Here is an 18862-nt window from a genome sequence, read left to right as displayed (position 1 = left end):
AAATGAATAAGGCAATGAGAGGAGTCCTCATTGAATTCGGTATTAGCGAATTAAAAGAATGCAGTGCATGTGATGGAAGAAGAGAAAATAACTGTCAGTGAGTACATAGAGGTAAATACAAGATGATTGTATGCTTGATAAAATTATTGATACATTATGGCGATAAGTATTAAAATCAGAGTATCATAGAGGATCCTCGGTATCTTTGCGAAGTGCTAGAGCCTCGCAAAAAAATTGACAACAAGGCAAAGAAAATGTTGAGCATATGAGTATGATATGTATTTTTCAGACGTTCAAAGAATATAAACAAAACCTTCTAGATTTTTCAGGTATGTCCAATACACCATTTTATAAACTTTGAGCGAATAACCACAGAAACGAATAACCCGAGTAGTTTTACATCTGCACACTTATATATATATATATATATATATATATATATATATATATATATATATATATATATATATATATATATATATATATATATATATATATATATATATATATATATATATAATCCTCGTTTTTCGTGCCGCAGATGTTCCGCCAAAACCGCGCAAAATGCGAAACGTCAAATTGTGAAGGTAAGAATCAATCGGAAAAATAGAGGAGCGTTCTGGTGGGACATGTACCTACCCTACCATAAAGTACTATAACACCAAACAGACCCTACCCAAAATTCAATGAAGAGTGTTTACTAGTGCTAAACAACAGAACACAATAAACATGTACCTGAACAGACATTAAAGCTGTTATAAAGAGCTGCAACACCGAAAATCCTTACCATAAATAAAATGAAGACTGGTTTGAGTGGCAGGTGAAGGTGTGTTGAGGGTAGATGGGCTAGTTACCAGGTGACATAGGCCTCTCTGAGGAAGCCCCATCACCAATGCTGAAGCCCTTGAAGTTGAACTCAGGCTCCAGCACCTACACTTCCTCTCTGTCCAATTCTTCTCCTTCATCCACCCCTGCTGGCACGTCCAAGTCTTTCAGAATAGCAGCCACATTCTGTCTCTCATGAAAAGATCGTGTGACCCGGGCTTGTCTCTGCTCCTCTATGTATCGGCCATCACTTGATATTTCAGATCAGTTAAGGTCGATATGATGTTGGTAGCTTCAGGCATAGTCCTGGTGTATGCAGCGAAGGTGGTTGCCATGTCAGTTATGGTGGACAGGGTGGTCACAAGATGGCCGCCAACAAATGAGCATCTATATGCGTCGTCGGCTGCCGGCTGGGAGCATCGAATTGTGGGGAAATTCGGAAATTGTGAGACAACTCGGATACTTTTTTCTTGCGCGAAAAACGAGGCATCGAAGTAAAATGCGTCCAGACACGAGGACTTACTGTGTGTATACAGTGGAGTCTCTTTTATCCGAAATTCTTTTAACCGTAATATGCCATTAACCGTAAGTTTTACTAAAACGTTCTCATGTCGATTAACCACAAAAATCTTAAATCTATCCGAAAATTCAAACACGGCGGGCTTGTTTCGTGCCATTAGCGTTAGTTTATGGTTGCTCCACTAGTCACTAGAGCAAGCATTGGTTGCGCCAGCCCCCATCCACCACCTCGGAATATTTAGATGATGTGGATGATATGCAAATGATTGAATAAGGAAACGAAAAATACGAATAAACAATTATGTTTAAGACTTTATTTCTTAGGAATGCTTACAGTGAATTAGATAATTGTTTTGGTGAAGGTTTATTTATGTTTATTTGAGTGAAGATTTATTTAAGTTGACAGTTTCTATTACAGTTACCAAAGTGCAGTTACCTTTGTAGTTACTACAGTGTATTAAGTGTGTTGGTGAGGGTTGAGTGGCTTTTGGGGTGCTGTGGTGGTGATGGTCTAGACGTCGCCAGAAATGAGTGATGAGTTAGTGCAATACTGTTCCCACGTATCCTGCATATTATTACAGTATCTTTTATCCGAAAAAATCGATTAAACGAAACTTTGAAAGTCCCATGAATTTTCGGATAAAAGACTCCATTGTATATATATATATATATATATATATATATATATATATATATATATATATATATACAGTAATCCCCATACTATCCAGACGCCCACTTTCCGGACACCCCACTTACCGGTCATTTTGGTCCGGGGATTCACTATTCCCAAAATTCTCCCCAAATCGCAAAAAATAAGAACAATATCCGACTTCCCACCCACCCCGTAATTTGAACTGGGTGCACTCAGCGCAGACCAGCTGTGTTTTGGTTCATAGTTCTGCCGCTGTCCGCTAGAGTGCCCCTGCATCCTCCCCACTTACTGCCCGTCTCCTGTGTGTGCACGTTTGTCATCATGGCCGCCCACGTGCTCACTTTTGTGGTGGTGACCTACCTGCTGCAGGCTCTGCTGATGCTCTCCTGCCTCTTCTTAGTGTGTGTGATGATGGCCCCACCGCCTGAGAAGAGGAAGAGAGTGGTTTTGACTCTGAAGAAGAAGAGGGAGATATTGGACAAGATGGACGCGGGATGGTCAGTTTCATGCATCCTTCGTGAATTCAACCTGGCCCGATCTACTTTGTTTGATATCAAGATATCCCGCGACAAACTCATGCGGTACATGGCTGACTTCTCGTCAAAGAACAAACACAACGTGGAGAGGGAGATGATTACTCCCCAGTATGCTGAAGTCAACTGCTCCCCGTTGATTTGTTATCGACAACAACATGCTGCTAGTGTACTGGTGCGTGGCACGGAGCTGAAGGCTGCTGCTGAGAAGTTCACATGGCTTCACGATGGCCTAGATTTCAAGGCATCCAAGGGTTGGCTCTTCGCGTTCAAGTTGCGACATGGCCTTACCAAATGTAAGTCTCATGGCGAAGCTTTGGACACCAACGAGGATGGAGTAAAGGAGTTTCCGAACAAGGTGAAGGGCTTGATCGAAAGGGAGGGCCTCACTCTCGGTCAAGTCTACAATGCTGACGAAACTAGTTTATTCTATCGCTCTTTGCCAATGAACACTCTAGCCTAGGAAACAGAGAAGCATGTACCTGGTCGCAAGCTCTCCAAACAATGGATATCTGCTTTGTGTTGTGCCAATGTTAACGGCATGCACCGGCTTGAGCCCATTATTGTTGGCCATGCAAAGCAGCCTTGGTGTCTTCATGGGATGATGGATGTCCTTCCTGTCGTTTGGTACCATTCTTTGAAGGCATGGTTCACTGCCCAGATCTTCAAAGACTGGTTCCACTGCTATTTCATCAGGGAGGTCATCTATTACCAGACAGAGAAACTGGGAATCCCGCATGACCAGGTAAAGGCCCTCCCTCTCCTCAATAATGCACCTACCCATCCGTGCGACAAGGACTTGGTGGCTGAGAATGGCCGCATTAGTTGCATGTTTATGCCACCTCATACAACTGCTCTCATCCAATCAATGGACCAAGGAGTGATCGTGGCAACGAAGAGGCTGTACTGAAGGAAGTTCCTGGATGAGGTGATAGTTTTTCTCGAGGACGAGGATGAGTGCAGGGAGGGATGGGACATCCGAGGCCAGCGGACTTTGGAAAACCTTTGCCGCAACAACATCAAGTCTGCAATCTACAACTGGGCCAGTGCATGGATGTCCCTGTCAAGACTAGAAAATGGTTGATCTCATCTGCTTCTCGGAACGGACGTGGAGCATGATTTCCTAGGTTTTGATGTGGATGATTTCCATGTACATCTATGTGCGCATGTCGCCGATGTTGATGTGGACTATGTGCACGAGTGGCTGGATGACGACGAGGGCGATCCTGTGTATTAGACCATGTCTGATATCGAGATCTCATCTTCAGTTGCAGGTGTCAGTACCCAGCTTGAAGATTCCGACGAGGATGGTGTCGATGATGCAGACTCCTCTCAACGTGACACTATTCCAGCCATCCCCAAGCTGAGTGCACTCCGGGAACATAAAGAGTTCGTTCTCGACTACCTGGAACACCAAGACTGCGACAAGGAGATGGGACCCTTGGGACTTGTGGAGGATGTGCGAGCATTCAGGCAACGCATCATTAATCGCCAAAATCGTCGTTCCTTGCGTCAATCAACCATTGAGAGCATTTTCAGGCCCGTGACCCCCACTGTGCCCAACCCTGGCTCCACACCATTGCCTTCCCAGGACAGGCCCTCATCCTCCGAGCCACAGCCCAGCACATCAGGCACAGTGGAGTCGTCACTGGACGTGAGTTTGCGCCTCTCTTCAGAGTCGTCTGCAGTGGGTAGTCCATCACCATGTCCCAGTGACGCACCCCTTGGCCACCTGCATCAGCTACTATCAGACTCTGACAGTGAATAAACAGCAAGAACTCGCCACTAGACCACACGGGAATTTACAGTGTTGTGCAGTGAAAAAACAATGAGTTGTGTTAAGAAATTAGAATTCTGAGTGCAAAGACTTATGTGCAGAGTGCAACACTGATTTTATTGACGTTCAATGGAGTGCAAATTAGACTAGAGTGTGTAGTGTTAAGGAAATGGATTTATGAGTGCAAAGACTTAAGTGCAGAGTGCAACACTTATTTCATTAAGGTACAATGGAGTGCAAGTGAGACAAGAGTGCGCAGTGTTAAGAGAATGGATTTATGAGTGCAAAGACTTAAGTGCAGAGTGCAACACTTATTTCATTAAGGTACAATGGAGTGCAAGTGAGACAAGAGTGCGCAGTGTTAAGAGAATGGAATTCTGAGTGCAAATGACTAAGTTCAGTGCAAGACTTCATGTACAGTGTACTGCAGGTGCTTCAGGTACTCCTTTTTACTGTCAGAGTCTGAGTGGAGGCGGGTTATTCATCGAGATGGCCAAGGACTTGTTGTAAATAACCAGAATGTTTCATATTGTACTGTATTTTTTATACTTACCTCTAAAAACTCACTTCACTCTTTTATGTCCCTTATTGGTGTGAATCGGGTCTTAGGTGTTATGCAAGTGCAGTAGGGAGGTGTTTTTCTGAGTTAGGCTAGGTTAGGGTCAATAAGTACCAGTCTAGGAGCCAGAGACTTGTTGTAAGTACCCAGAATGTTTAATATTGTATATACACCTCCAAAACCTCATTCTATGGTTCCTTTGCATTTATTTCAGTCTTTTATGTCCCTTAGCGGTGTGAATTGAGTCTTAAAGAGGTGCTATGCATGTCCAGTAGGGAGTTGTATAGGTGTTTTTCTGAGTCAGGGTTTGTTAGTTAGGGTCCATAAGTACAAGTCCAGGAGGCTGGGCCCCACTTTCCGGACGGGACCACTTTCCAGACATGCCTTTGGCTCTATTACGTCGGATAGTAGAGGGATTACTTATATATATATATATATATATATATATATATATATATATATATATATATATATATATATATACACACACACACGAGATGGTACCCAAAAGTTCCAGTAATATGATTATTGTAGAAAAATAAGTTACCTTACCTCCTAGTTCTCACTGTTGCCTTCGAAATAGCCCCCTTGAACATGTATACAGTGGTCCCAGTTTTTTTTTTCACAAGTCCATGCATCTCTGGAAGGCAACAGGCATGATGGTCTTGAGCACCTCCTGTGATTCTGTCTGGCTCTCCTCAATCGAGTCATATTGACGCCCTTTCAGTCGAAATTTCTGCTTGGGAAACAGGAGAAAGTCGCAGGGGCAACGTCAGGTGAATAGGATGGGTGGGGAATAACTACCGTTTTAATGGATGCCAGGACCTGCTGGACAACAATTGATGTGTGGGTGAGGGATTGTCATGATGCAGAACCCAGTCCTTGTCCTTCCACTGTTGTTCAAGTTTGCGGCTGATGTTCTCCCTCAGACACTGCAAAACTTAACAGCAAAACTTTCCGCTGACAGATTGACAGGGTGGGACGAATTCCTTTTGAACAATCCCTTGGATATCGAAGAAATTATCAACATCGACTTGAGATTGCTGCGAACTTAATGCGCTTTTTTTGGCCTCGGTGAATTGAGAGACTTTCATTGCTATGACTGCTGCTTCGTCTCTGGGTCATAACCATAAACCCATGATTCGTCACCAGTTATGACCTTGGAGATGAAGGTGGCGTTATGTCGGACATTCTTGAGCTCTCTGCAAACTGCAACGTGATGTACTCGCTGCTCATCACCCAGCACTCTTGGCACAAATTTTGCAGCGATGCTTCTCTTGCCCAAGACGTCCAACAAAATGCGTTCCATGCTCCCATATGACAGTCCAATGATATCACAAACATCATGGATAGTTCGTCTACGATCTACAAGGATAGCCTGACGAACATTTCCGACATTTTCTGGTGTTGTTGCTGTTGACGGTCGTCCAGAACAGTCATCGTCTTCAACGGACGTTTGTCCTTCCTTGAACCGTTTGTACTAGAAAAATATTCTGCTTTGGGACATGGCATTGTCACCAAAGGTATGCTAAAGTAACCGGTGAGTTTCTGCAGCTGTCTTATTGATCTTGAAGCAGAACTTGATGCAGGTTCTTTGTTCAGTGAGGTCCGCCATTGCAAAACCGCCAAACCACCTACACACCACGTTACAATAGTAAGCGTAGCTCAACAACAGGTCCACTCACAGATATGGCTGGGCCACACTAACCCACAAGAGGTGTTTCTGACTCTTCCTAGCGGCAAAAGGCAAAATTGCAAACGGTTGGCTCCGTTTGTTCAAAATACTGGAACTTTTGGACAGCACCTTGTGTTTATATATATATATATATATATATATATATATATATATATATATATATATATACAGAGAGAGAGAGAGAGAGAGAGAGAGAGAGAGAGAGAGAGTCACTATAACTCCTTCAAACACTTGAAAGGAGAAGTACATATTTGATACTGCTACGGATACAATAGTATCCCAGGCCATCGACGGGCATAGAGTGCTCACGGGATCCACCCCTGGCTCTGTAGCAGATTAAGACCTACTACAACAATAACCAGTTACACATACCATTTTGGACTCAACTGGATGCCACTCAATCGACTATAACAATAACAAGCCATTCCTCTCGATTACAAAGACCAGTTACGCCTACCAATTTAGACTCGACTGGGTGCGACTTAATCGACAACGACAACAACAAACCATTCCTATCAAATTAAACTTCACTGGAAATGGTATATTTATCCCATCTTTATATATATATATATATATATGTGTGTGTGTGTGTGTGTGTGTGTGTGTGTGTGTGTGTGTGTGTATACAGTTCACCACCTGCACAGTTAGAGGTGGAGGCAGCGGTGGTCCTGTTGGTGACGGTCTTGGCGCGGATGGATATGGTTGAGCAATAAGGTAGTGAGACAGATGCTGTCAGGTTCCCACTGTAAACCACTTCAAATCCAGGATTAGGCTGCATAGTCTTCACATCATTTCCGGGGTCAACTAGTTTTACTGTTTTTCCTGGCTTAACTAACTATGCGCACTTCCTAGTTTCATGGAGTTTTCTTTTGTCTCAGTACTTTTGACGCAGCAGTGAAGAAGAACTGCTATGATCAAGAATCCTACAAGGACATTCATAATGTCAGTGCTGTTTAGATAATCAATCATGTCAAACTGAAAAGAGGTACTATTTACATCATCAATTTGAAGGAGAAAGATATATTAACCGGCACAAAGTTTTCAGAAATATGAGAAATAAAGGTATACTGTAGGTGTATCGGGAATGCAGAAAGAGAATTTGATTTGATAGAACAATAGTCTGGAGTAACGGATAGGCCTGAAACTTTGACTGACCTAACATGACCGTTTGGACAGATAACACTAAAAAATTAAATCCAAAGCATTCGTTCACGATTGCCTATTACCAACCACTACTAAGAAACTAGATAGGTAACTCTCTGACAAATGGAGGCACATCATACCAGGTTTTGCCGAAATCGAAAATAAGTCTTAGGATATCGCCAACCACGTTTCAGTGTCTCTGAGTACCTTTAAGGGAAAAAAAAAAAAAAACTCAGTAATCCTCTGGCAATCGGGCGTATCACCAAAATTTTGCCCAAATTTTGAACCAGCAAGCAACCTATTCCAGGAGAATGCCCACAATGATTGGGTACATTCTGTCCACTTGATTTTCAGATATTTTGGCAACACACACACACACACACACACACACACACACACACACACAGGCAATTACAGTACATTATGATCTCACTAGATGGGGATAATAACAGATCACGAAAACAGATGTAGTGCATAATTACAGTCCTATAAGATATAGGCTTACAGATATTGCATCAGGAATTAGGATTATTTAACAGACTCACCTTACCATTAGCTATGTTACTGGGTGAGGGCCGTGCTACATTCTCCAGGTCTTTTCTTTCTCTTTTAATTTCCCTGGGAGAGATGTATGTGGGTTTCAGTTTACCATCACATTATGCAGAGTTAAGGAATTCTCGGATGTGTACTCATAAAACAGTTTTCTCAGCATTCTCCTTCATAGTCTGCAAATTTGGTGGCAGAAAACTGTCGGCACTAGTCGGCACCACAGAGTTATATATATAGAGTGCGCCACCCTGGTTTCAAAGTGACGCAACCGGAAGTGGCTCAGCGGCCATATTTGGATGCCCAGTTTCACGCTCAATTCATAACAGGTAAGATGTTCTCGCTTCTCTGTGATCAGGAAATAAAATAGAATGGAAATATATTCAAGCACTGCATCAACTTCAAGAAGAGGAGGGCCTTCATTTAGGAAATAAACTCAGGGATATCCATCTTTCATGGCACACTCAAAAGATGAAAGTAAAACTTGCTGCGCAAACACTGAGTTCTAGTGTAGCTGATGCATTAATCTTCTGTCGGGATTCATTACATCTCCCACAGTTTAAGGATTGTCAGGGTACAGTTAAATTTCTGCAAATGGCGATAAACTTTTTGATGTAATGAACTCGAGAAACAAATTTGCTAGAGGAATGAAAGCAGCACTTCAACCTGAGACAGAAGTAGTTTCAATGTCATTCTTAGATCAAGCATTTGCTTATCTAATGACTATCACTAATTCTGATGACATCCTCATGTACAAAACTTCTAGAAAGACACCTTTCATTGGTTTTTTGGCTGCCATTAAGAGTGTTCAGGCACTTTATAAACAGTTTGTAGGTGTAAATAAGCCACTCCAGTACTTTCTAACTTATAAGCTGTCACAGGATCACTTAGAACTCTTTTTCTGTGCAATTCGAGCATCTGGTGGCTTTCGAAATAACCCTTCTGCGTTAAACCTCATGGCAGCATACAAGAGACTCCTTCTGAGGCATGAAATAAAAACGTCAAACGGGAATGTCTCTGCACAAGACCTCACTGAAGTGCTCACATCTGCAACATCTAGCAGTGTCATGAAGAAAGCTTTAGAGGATAAAACTGAAGATATTATGATGGCAAGAAGATATGATATCATTCCTCGTAGTCCTGCCCAAGAAGATCATGATTATGTAGACTGTCCAAACTTTACAGATGTGTCAGATTATAAGGAAGCTGCAGTAGGTTACATTGCCGGATATGCAGTTAAAATGGTAAAGAGAAATATTTCATGTCCAGACTGCTTGTTTGCACTTACAGCAATAGAAATTAAGAACAATGATAAAAGTTGTGCATTGATACTGGTTAAGGACAAAGGCGGCTTGATAAAGCCCTCTATGAGTGCTGTGTCTGTCTGCAGATCCACAGAGAAAATATTTCAGAAAATGTTGAAAAGTCATGACAAAGAGCTACGTAACATTCCCAGAATTTCCTCTCTAGTTGCATATTCTGTATTGAAAGAGACTGGTAGCACTGCATTTAAAACACATAATTCCCATATGTTTGAATGTTCACCTGATAATAATCACATTTTTCTCTTATTAAAGCAGTGGTGCTTGCATATTGCAAGATACGTTTGCATCATCTTGCAAAAGCAACCACTGCTAAAGTAAGAGGCTGTTATGTTAGGAAAACACTAACTAAGTTAGTATTATTTAAGAACCAGTAAGTGAGGGCACTCACCATCCACTCAATTAATGTAATGCTATTAATAAATTGGTATATGTTCGCTTCTAATCGTTGATTTTTGTGTATCCAAAGTAAAATGGTGCGTAGAGACAAGGTAAGGGGACCGGGAATAACTTTTCTTCTCACTTCATTCAGAGCGCAATAGTAATGGAGAAAAGGCTTAAAATAGCTAAAGTAATTATATTGATAACTGCTCTATCTATTTACATCAGGATATAATGCAAAAAAACACTCGGGAAAGGTTAGTATTTGTGAATTATGATGAGCTGTACGGGAAGGTCGGGACTCGGTAGAGTGGGCATCCTAAGATGGCCGCCGCGCCTGGCCCGCTAGCTTCACTTATCGCCCATACCACAACACAGGGACGCGCGCTCTATATGTATAACTCTGTGGTCGGCACTTTCATGCAGCACCTGGATCATCAAAACTCAGCATCAAAAATTCGCTCACTTACTCTACCGATTAAGTTTGTCTCCCCCGTGTAAATAAGATGCTACAGAAGTAGATCAGTACAAAATAGTCAAAATAATAAAACAACATTGATTATGCAGGTGGATGATAAGAAAAATTAATGACAGTCTAGTGTGCCTTATACTAATAATAAGAGCATACTAGTTAATCAGGAGATATTTATTTAAATTACATACATGTAGAAGAAAATGATTATTAGATCAGTTAATAATATGTTGGGCTGATGAACTAATTATAGATCAGATAACAACAAGATTAGTGAATGTACAAAAATTATAAGATGGTTGAATGATTAGAAACAAATCCTAATATAAATTACAGTGATGAATAACAGAACTACATTAACATATTAGCTGCTGAGTAGGATTTACTATGGCATCACGAGCGAGTAAAATGTCCAGATAATTAAATAATGTTCACATAAACAGTTGGATGTCCACACGTCTTCAGACAAATCAACACTGCATAGTACAGGTGGAGTAGATTGTGGTGCACTGTTGCTTCTGCACAGTGGGTAGTGGGCTGTCATGTTCTCACTCAAATTTCTTTAACTTTAGGTTGATACTTTTTCATTTCACTCTCAGATTTTATGTCTCACTTTTTTTTTCTTAATTTATTTTCTATCCTAATTTGAAGGAGTCTGTTTTCCATACATTTAACACATTAATGAACAAAAAACCACTATGTTCATGAATCCTGCTAGGGTGAATGCATGAGGAGAATGAGGGCTAAAAAGTGAGTTATGAAAGAAGTGAAATATCTGAACACTCACAAAATCAGCAGGTAACCAATCATGTCTAGCGGAGGAGAGGTAATACTTACATTATCAGTGGGTAAAACAGAAAACATAGTTATAGGTGCGTTATGTATAATGCTGGCGTGTTGGGTATGCAGATAGAGGATTTGACTTGATGGCACAATGGTAAGGGGCAATATAAAGACCAGAAGCTTTGACTGACTTGACATGGAGGTTTGGACAATTAACACAAACAAATGACGGAGTACGAAAATAAAATTAATGTACGTGGTGCAAGTGAGTGTGGAAAACGGGTATGTTGGGAGTAGGTGTGAAATAACTTACAGAAGAAATAGTCTTGACTGATAGGTTGAGGGCTAGAGCATTCTCACAGGGTGTAGCTGTGATGGGAAGGATATTAAAGAGAAACGCCGGTCACTGACGAAGGAACAGAGCAACGGACGATCGCGAGTATAAAGAGATCTGGCGGGACAAAAGCCACAAGAGTATGGTCGTGTGATGATAGAAAGAATTCAGAGTACACATATGCAGTGTAAAGAGAACCATTGAAAGCTAGAGGGATGGGAATTCACTGGAGGAGATAGAAAATGACTGTAAAACGAACAGAATTATGGAACATGATAATCGTGGAATGGGATGTATCATTTGATACACGATAGTACAATTCTAGACTTAAGAAACGAAAATCGGATCAAGAATAAAATTGGTGTAAGCCTATTTCAAAACTAAACGAAGGTCTGACATCGGGACAAGGTCTACTGTAACATGACCTATACTTGTAACAATAATGACTGGAGGAAGGACAATTACTGAAGATGAAAGGTGATATACAATATTTCAGTGACAACATCAATCTTAAAATTCACTTTCTCTGAAATCTGAAAATTTTTCCAGTTGGGTTCCCATTTCATTCTTATGTGTGACAGTAATACCTACTGTAGAAACCTACCGTGAACATTCAGCAACCTATCTTGTGCTTTCAAAGCTGAGGTAACGGTTTCTAATCGTTCATGATATGCTGACAAATCACTATATATTCCTAAGCCAAAACTACCATCAAACACTTTGCCAACGAGATCAAAGGGACCACGCTTTACACGTCATTATGATCTTCTTACGGGGCCACTGTGGGGCAGGGAGGCACTTAAACTAATGAATAGTTTCTCGATCCAAACAAGTTTCCATTCAAGTTGTTAATACAGTGAAAACAGGAAAAATCCATTCACATGTTTGTCTATTTAAGAAATGAATAGGGATCATATGTGGACAGTTGACTCGCAAATTTTGGAAGTTCTTGTGTGCCTTTCATCAAACTCTGAAGATCATAACTGACTGAGATGACGTCCTCCACTAACATTACTTGCCCCTGGGGCTTTACCAGCTCCCCTGGGCGGAGGACACCATTCCTATCCTCATCATCCAGAGATGATCTGAAAGCAGCTAATAACAGCATGGCTGGCCACACTCTTCGCAATATCATAGCAAAAAGAGGAATCTGGATTAATGTTCAAATCAGCTAAGTGGTTCTGACAAATGGAGGAAGAAACACAGGACACAATGGGGCAAGTTGTTGTTTGTACTCATTAACATACAGAGCAGGTGATGAAGGAATAAGCAAGGGCAGAAGAAGGAGAAAGAGACTTGAAATGAACTATAGGAGGTCCGGTAGAAGAAGAAGAAGATGCATTATTATCCTGAAATTTCTACCATTTGAAGTATCCGAGAGTTCCTTTGAGAACACCTACGTGAACCCACGTACTCTCGGACGACAAGCCTTTAATCTCAAATGTGTTATCGTTACGAGTTTACACACGGTGTGGGCTCGTAAATTTGTCATCCAGTTTAGAAGTGCGAATGAGTGAATGAGTGAATACTGTCTCCAAAGTTAATACTGATAGGTGAGCAGAACTATACTGGCGGTGAAACATATCTCCTTTAGACAATGCCAGATTAGTCTTTATATACTGCTGTCTTTTCTGGAAGACTGACAGTTTCACTTCCACATAATCGTCCAAGTTACAGAGTGGACTAGGTTTTGAGAATAGCATTGAATAGTGCAGAGGTTTATCAAATGCATGTAAGACAAAGAATGGAATTTCGTCAACGAATTTATTAATGGAGCTATTGATAAGCGAAGCAACTTGTGGTATCCAATCATCCCAACAGATGCTTTGAGATCCTAGGTACCTCAAGCATTCCGACAACGAACAATTTTATCTTTCGACAAGGCCACTGGAAGCAGGATAGTTGGGTATGGCATTGCATTTATTGATGTTATAATAGTTGGGTATGACATTGCATTTACTGATTTTATACTGTTCACAAATCTCAACAAGAAGGCTGTGGTTGAACTCCGAACCATTATGGGTAATAATCGTTGATTGTGTATTGAATGAACAAATATCATGATCATTAATGGCATGTGCAACACTCTTAGCAGTCTTGTCTCGATGAGTTAAGAGAACACAGTGTCATGGGAAACGATGAATTGTAGCACACAAATACTCTGCACCAGACACTGGAAAAGGCACTTTGAGATCAGTACAAACTATTTCCCATGGACGGGATTGAACTGAATACTGCAAGATTGGAGCAGGTGATCCGGTTGACTCTTTATGACGATTACAGGGAACACAGGAATCACAGTTGGCATTGGTGTCCTTATGCATAGTAGGCCAGTAGAATGAATGACGTCCTTGTCTCAAACACTGCTCTTATCCTCGATGGGATCCATTAAGAATGTTATGGATGACGTGGAATACTGCAGGTATCAAATCAGTGGGGACAACGAATTGATATACCTCTCTGTTAGGTATGTCCCTCGATAAGGACTGTATTCCAAAACAAGATATCGTTGTTCAACACGAGTTCAACTCCTGGCACTGGCAGTGTAGGTAAGGTCGGAGCGTCTCCTGATTCTAGAAAGTAACCATAGATCACAGAGGGTCCATGCGCTGACAAGTATGGGCAATATTTGAGGTTAGAGTGGTGTGACATACTTCACTTGATTGATATTGTGAGACTGCAGCGGTTACATGACATGAAAGAGTATCTGCAACTACATTAGATTTAACAAACACGTACTCAAAGGTTGGATTGAAGTCTTGAATAATAACTGACTATGGTGTTAAATGCCAAGTAAGATTTCTTCCTTTGAATAAGTCACAAAATGGGAGATGATCTTCTTGGATATGCAGAGGATGCCCACAGATTATGTCTCTGAAATGACTGAGAAACCAAACAACTGCTAAAGGCTCCAAATTAGTGACTCTATAATTACGTTCAGCCGCACTGTGGGCAAGATTACTGTAGCATACGCTATTACACGTTTCTCCTTAGTATGATCAACTTGCATCAATAGTGCACCTAAGCCTAAACCAGATACGTCTGTACGAAGAAGAAAAGGTTTCTTATAATCAGAGACTGACATGACTGGCGTATTAATAAGTGATGCCTTCAGTGTTTGGAAGGCATGAGGTAGGTAATTAGTCCAAACAATAGTTTCATTTTTGTTACATAATTTGGTAAGAGAGGCGGTGATCCGTGCATAACCTTGAATAAATCACCGATAGTAGCCACTCAGTCCTAGGAAACTCCATATTTCCTTAGCACTGGTGGGTTCTGGGACGTTAGCAACTGCTTTAACTTTTTCATCTGGGGTATTAATTCCCTCATCATCAACCACATGGCCAAGAAGTTTAAGTTTCGTATGCACGATGTTGCATTTAGTAGCTTAACCTTTAGACATTCCTTTTCGAGGCAATCAAAAACTTGCTTTAATTTGGCAAAATGTTCAGTGACTGATTTATTCGCAACTGTGATATCATCTAGAGAAGCAAAAAGGAAATTGCCAATGATACCACTGAATAAAGAATGGATACACCTCTAAAATACAGATAGAGCATTTCTAAGATCAGAGGGAAGCTTTTAAAATGATAGTGGCCAGAAAGGGAACTGCAAGTAGTTATGAGGCGAGACGACTCTTCCATTTCTACTACCCAGTAGCCACTAGATGAGTCAAAGGATGTGAAAACACTGTTATTCTCGCAAAATGATTCCATTAAATTCTTTAAGACTAGTAATGGGAATCGATTGGGTACAGTGACAGTTTACGGTTGTAATTACGGATCTCAACTCGTTTCTTGGGAACAAAGACAAGCGGACTATTCCACAGACTGATAGTGTTCATTGCTGTCCTGGTTAAGCATATCACACACTACCTCGTCAGCTTCTTTTCGCAAGTGTTGGGGGTAATCTATATGCAGGAATATAAATTGGGTGAGTACCGGGAATCAATGGTGTGCTTTTATAAGGTTTCATTCCCCCATAGGTTCACCAGGTATGGATCTGCAAAAGATTAACTGAAATATATTTTCTGAAAAATCTCGGGTGTTTACGTGACGGGAAATATCAGCTGAAGGAGTCATTATAGAATCCGTAGAGTTTTCAATGGTATCTGTTAGTGGAGGTCAGAATATTCGCCGCTGCGTTTGTAATAGCAAATTTTCGCATATTTATCGATATTCGCATTCACGTTTGCATTCGCATGTTGTCAAACGAGTATTTTGTGAATATTAATCGTGTAACTTTTTTATAAGCAGCTCTGCCAGGCTAGCCACGACTGCTTGCTGCATCAATTCCCAGAAAATCTTCATTTTTTTCCAGGTTTGTCGCCTAATGCCATTTTTTTCATATTTTCTTACTAAAAAGTGCGTAATCTCCAGATTTTTAGCTCATAACGAGTAAAAGTACTCTAAATCAAAAAAATTTCTGAGAGAGAGAGAGAGAGAGAGAGAGAGAGAGAGAGAGAGACAGACAGACAGACAGACAGACAGATAGACAAACAGACAGACAGACAGTCTGACATGATCTGTTGTGGGTCCGTTCGAAGTTCGTCTAGGATATGTTTGATTTCGAAGTTCGTCTAGGATATGTTTGATTTTCCCAGGGGATGCATGTAAGAGTTGGGGTCTCGTCCCGCATCCTGGAAACATAGAAAATTGATAAGAATTTGTTTATTTAATCTTCCATGGCTGAAACTCTTACAATGAAAATATTTCGTACAATAAAAAGTATAACTTACGTTTCTGTGTCATCGAACAGATTATTTGCATCCGCATCTGTATTCTGGAATACTGAAAATTCAAAATCGCATCACACTCGGACCATCACTAATATATACACCATGTAAATTATCATCATCACCATCCTTAGCAGGTAAAGAGCGTGGTATGTCCTGGCACATCTTTTCGGCCGATGGGTACACCAGGGAATCGCCAATCTTTGTACCACTTTAACCTTTAGTGAAGCACTGATGGCATTTAGTAGGACAAGATAACACATATTATCCTCCAACACTGAATACAGTGATGACATATGTTTAACCATTCACACAACACATATCAGGCAAGGTTAATACATTCAGTCTTTCTTTCGCAACTACAACACGAACAGAGACTTTCGTGAATTTGTGCAGCAACAAAACTGTGAACTGTCTTGTAACTGTTCTTTTTATCTCCGTATGTTACAAAATGTAATTCTGACTCTTTAAAGTAACTAAATGAGATGTAGATGAGCCAACCGTTGTGTCATTGCTAGAGGGGTTCTCATGTGAAAGGACTGGGTGTGGACAATTCATGTCTGATACATAAAGTCCCTTTCTTGTATTACCACCACAGCCAGGTATCAGTTCAACAGAATGTTGAACCATGGTGTCAGTACCAATCAAAACATCTGCAGGATGCTGGGGTTGTAAGATTAAACTTATTCGTGAATAGTTTTATTGATTCACCGAGTTGTATTTCAAGAGCTACCTTGCCCTTCACATAAAATTCTGAGCCGCCAACTCTGTAAAGGGGAATGTCAGGCATCTCAAGAATCAAAACCCTTTTAGTCTTCTTTTTAATACTATCTAGGGAGCATTCAGATATTAACACTTTTGCAGTCTCTCGACGCGAATCCACATCCAACCTGAAAGCGTCCAACGTGCTCTTTCCACGTGGATCTGTGTCCAAACTAAGAAATATTCACCATTAATCAGGAATTCCTTCTAGCATCCTGAAATTTGGTCTGATATTAGCATGATTGAATTTCCAGCTCGATGATACTATTTTTTTTTTTAATGGGAAAAGTCGAAAACGTGACCAAAAAATGCTTAGGATATTAAAAGTGTTATAAACATTCTTATGCATTCTTTCAGTGTATACCTGTCATAACTATTTTACTTTATCGAATATCATTTTCTTTTTTCTTTCATTTTATTCTGTAAAATATCAGCTTTCTAACGGTATAAAAACAAATCCACTAATCCAAATATTTTGGGGTGAAAAATGATCGGAAAAGCAAAAACTCAAGCGCGCAGAGTTTCCTCTGGCAAGAGAGATTTGAGGTTTCAACGTATAAGAGTCATAACTTTACTTTATGCAATATCAGTCTCTTTTTTCCTTCACCTTATTCTACAAACTCTTAGCTCTCTAACGGTATAAAATCAAATCCGTTTATCCAAACATTTTGAGGTGAAAAGGTGATCGGAAAAGAAGAAACTCGAGCCAGACAATTTTCAGCTGGAGAGGGAGAGCAGTGGGGGGAGAGGAAGGAGGGTTCTACTGGCTACAGGTGAGTCAAGCTCACCACAGACCCAGAGTCAATACAAAAATATGGGGAAACTCCTTCACAGTGACCTGAGAAAATTACATGTAAGTGGGGCAAAGGACCAAACAAGTGAATGTTGAGCTCAGAATTTTGTGTTATTATGGAGGAGTTTGTTGGTTCTGGCACGGGATTTCCTCCTACTTTGTGTTGACAAGGGCACAACTCCTGTTGGTAGAACGATAACTACTGCTGTGATAAGCACAATACGTGTTAGTGAATGATTGTGCAGGTTATCTATTATCACGCTTATGTTCTCTTTCATCTTCAGGTCTTTTATCACAGTGAGCAACTCGATGACTTGAGCGGTTACAGTACCAATGAACAGTGGGTTCTGTTTAGTGGGTTCTGTTTTAGATCTGGCATGAGCATAAGAGAATTTATTATGTGACGCAGGTCTTGCACGTGACATCGCTTGTAAACGTGGGTGTGACTTTTTGTCTGTTAAGTGGACGTGAAATGTGTCCTTTACCTTGAGACTGAGAAGTAGGTGTTGGGCTGGTAACTGGCTGAAGTGAACGAACCGTTTGTGTAGGTATAATACCAAGTTTCTCTTCTGTTTGTACAGCTAACATGGTTGTGTCATCCCTAGGAGAAAGCAGAATCTCTAATGCAGCGTCTAACTCATCCTTGCTAAGACGATTTAGGAACCTAAGGTATCAAAACAACATTACAACATTATTACTCATAGAGAGTTGACTGTAGCACCAGTTGAGGAGGGAGGTACTCCCAAGGTGGATGGAAGGCCAATGACAAAGAGATGGATCTCTCATTTCACCAGCCCTCGGGACTAGCTCCTGACTATCCCCCTGTGCTAAAGTTTTATAGTGTTTCAGTGACACAGAGAGTAGTTAAGCATGCTCTATGGTACAAATTCCTCTAACTGTCAGTTCCAATTTACATGCACATTACACACTTCACTTCCTATTCAAAATTATTAAAAAAAAAAAAAATGGAATATACTAACAAAGCCTCGGAGTCCCCAGTGGGGGGTACTATCAAACTCACCAGCAT

This window comes from Coenobita brevimanus, chromosome 45 (assembly GCF_032717465.1).
Source record: "Coenobita brevimanus isolate Jiangsu-jjx chromosome 45, ASM3271746v2, whole genome shotgun sequence".
NCBI lineage: Eukaryota > Metazoa > Arthropoda > Malacostraca > Decapoda > Coenobitidae > Coenobita > Coenobita brevimanus.
This window is presented reverse-complemented; position numbering follows the sequence as displayed.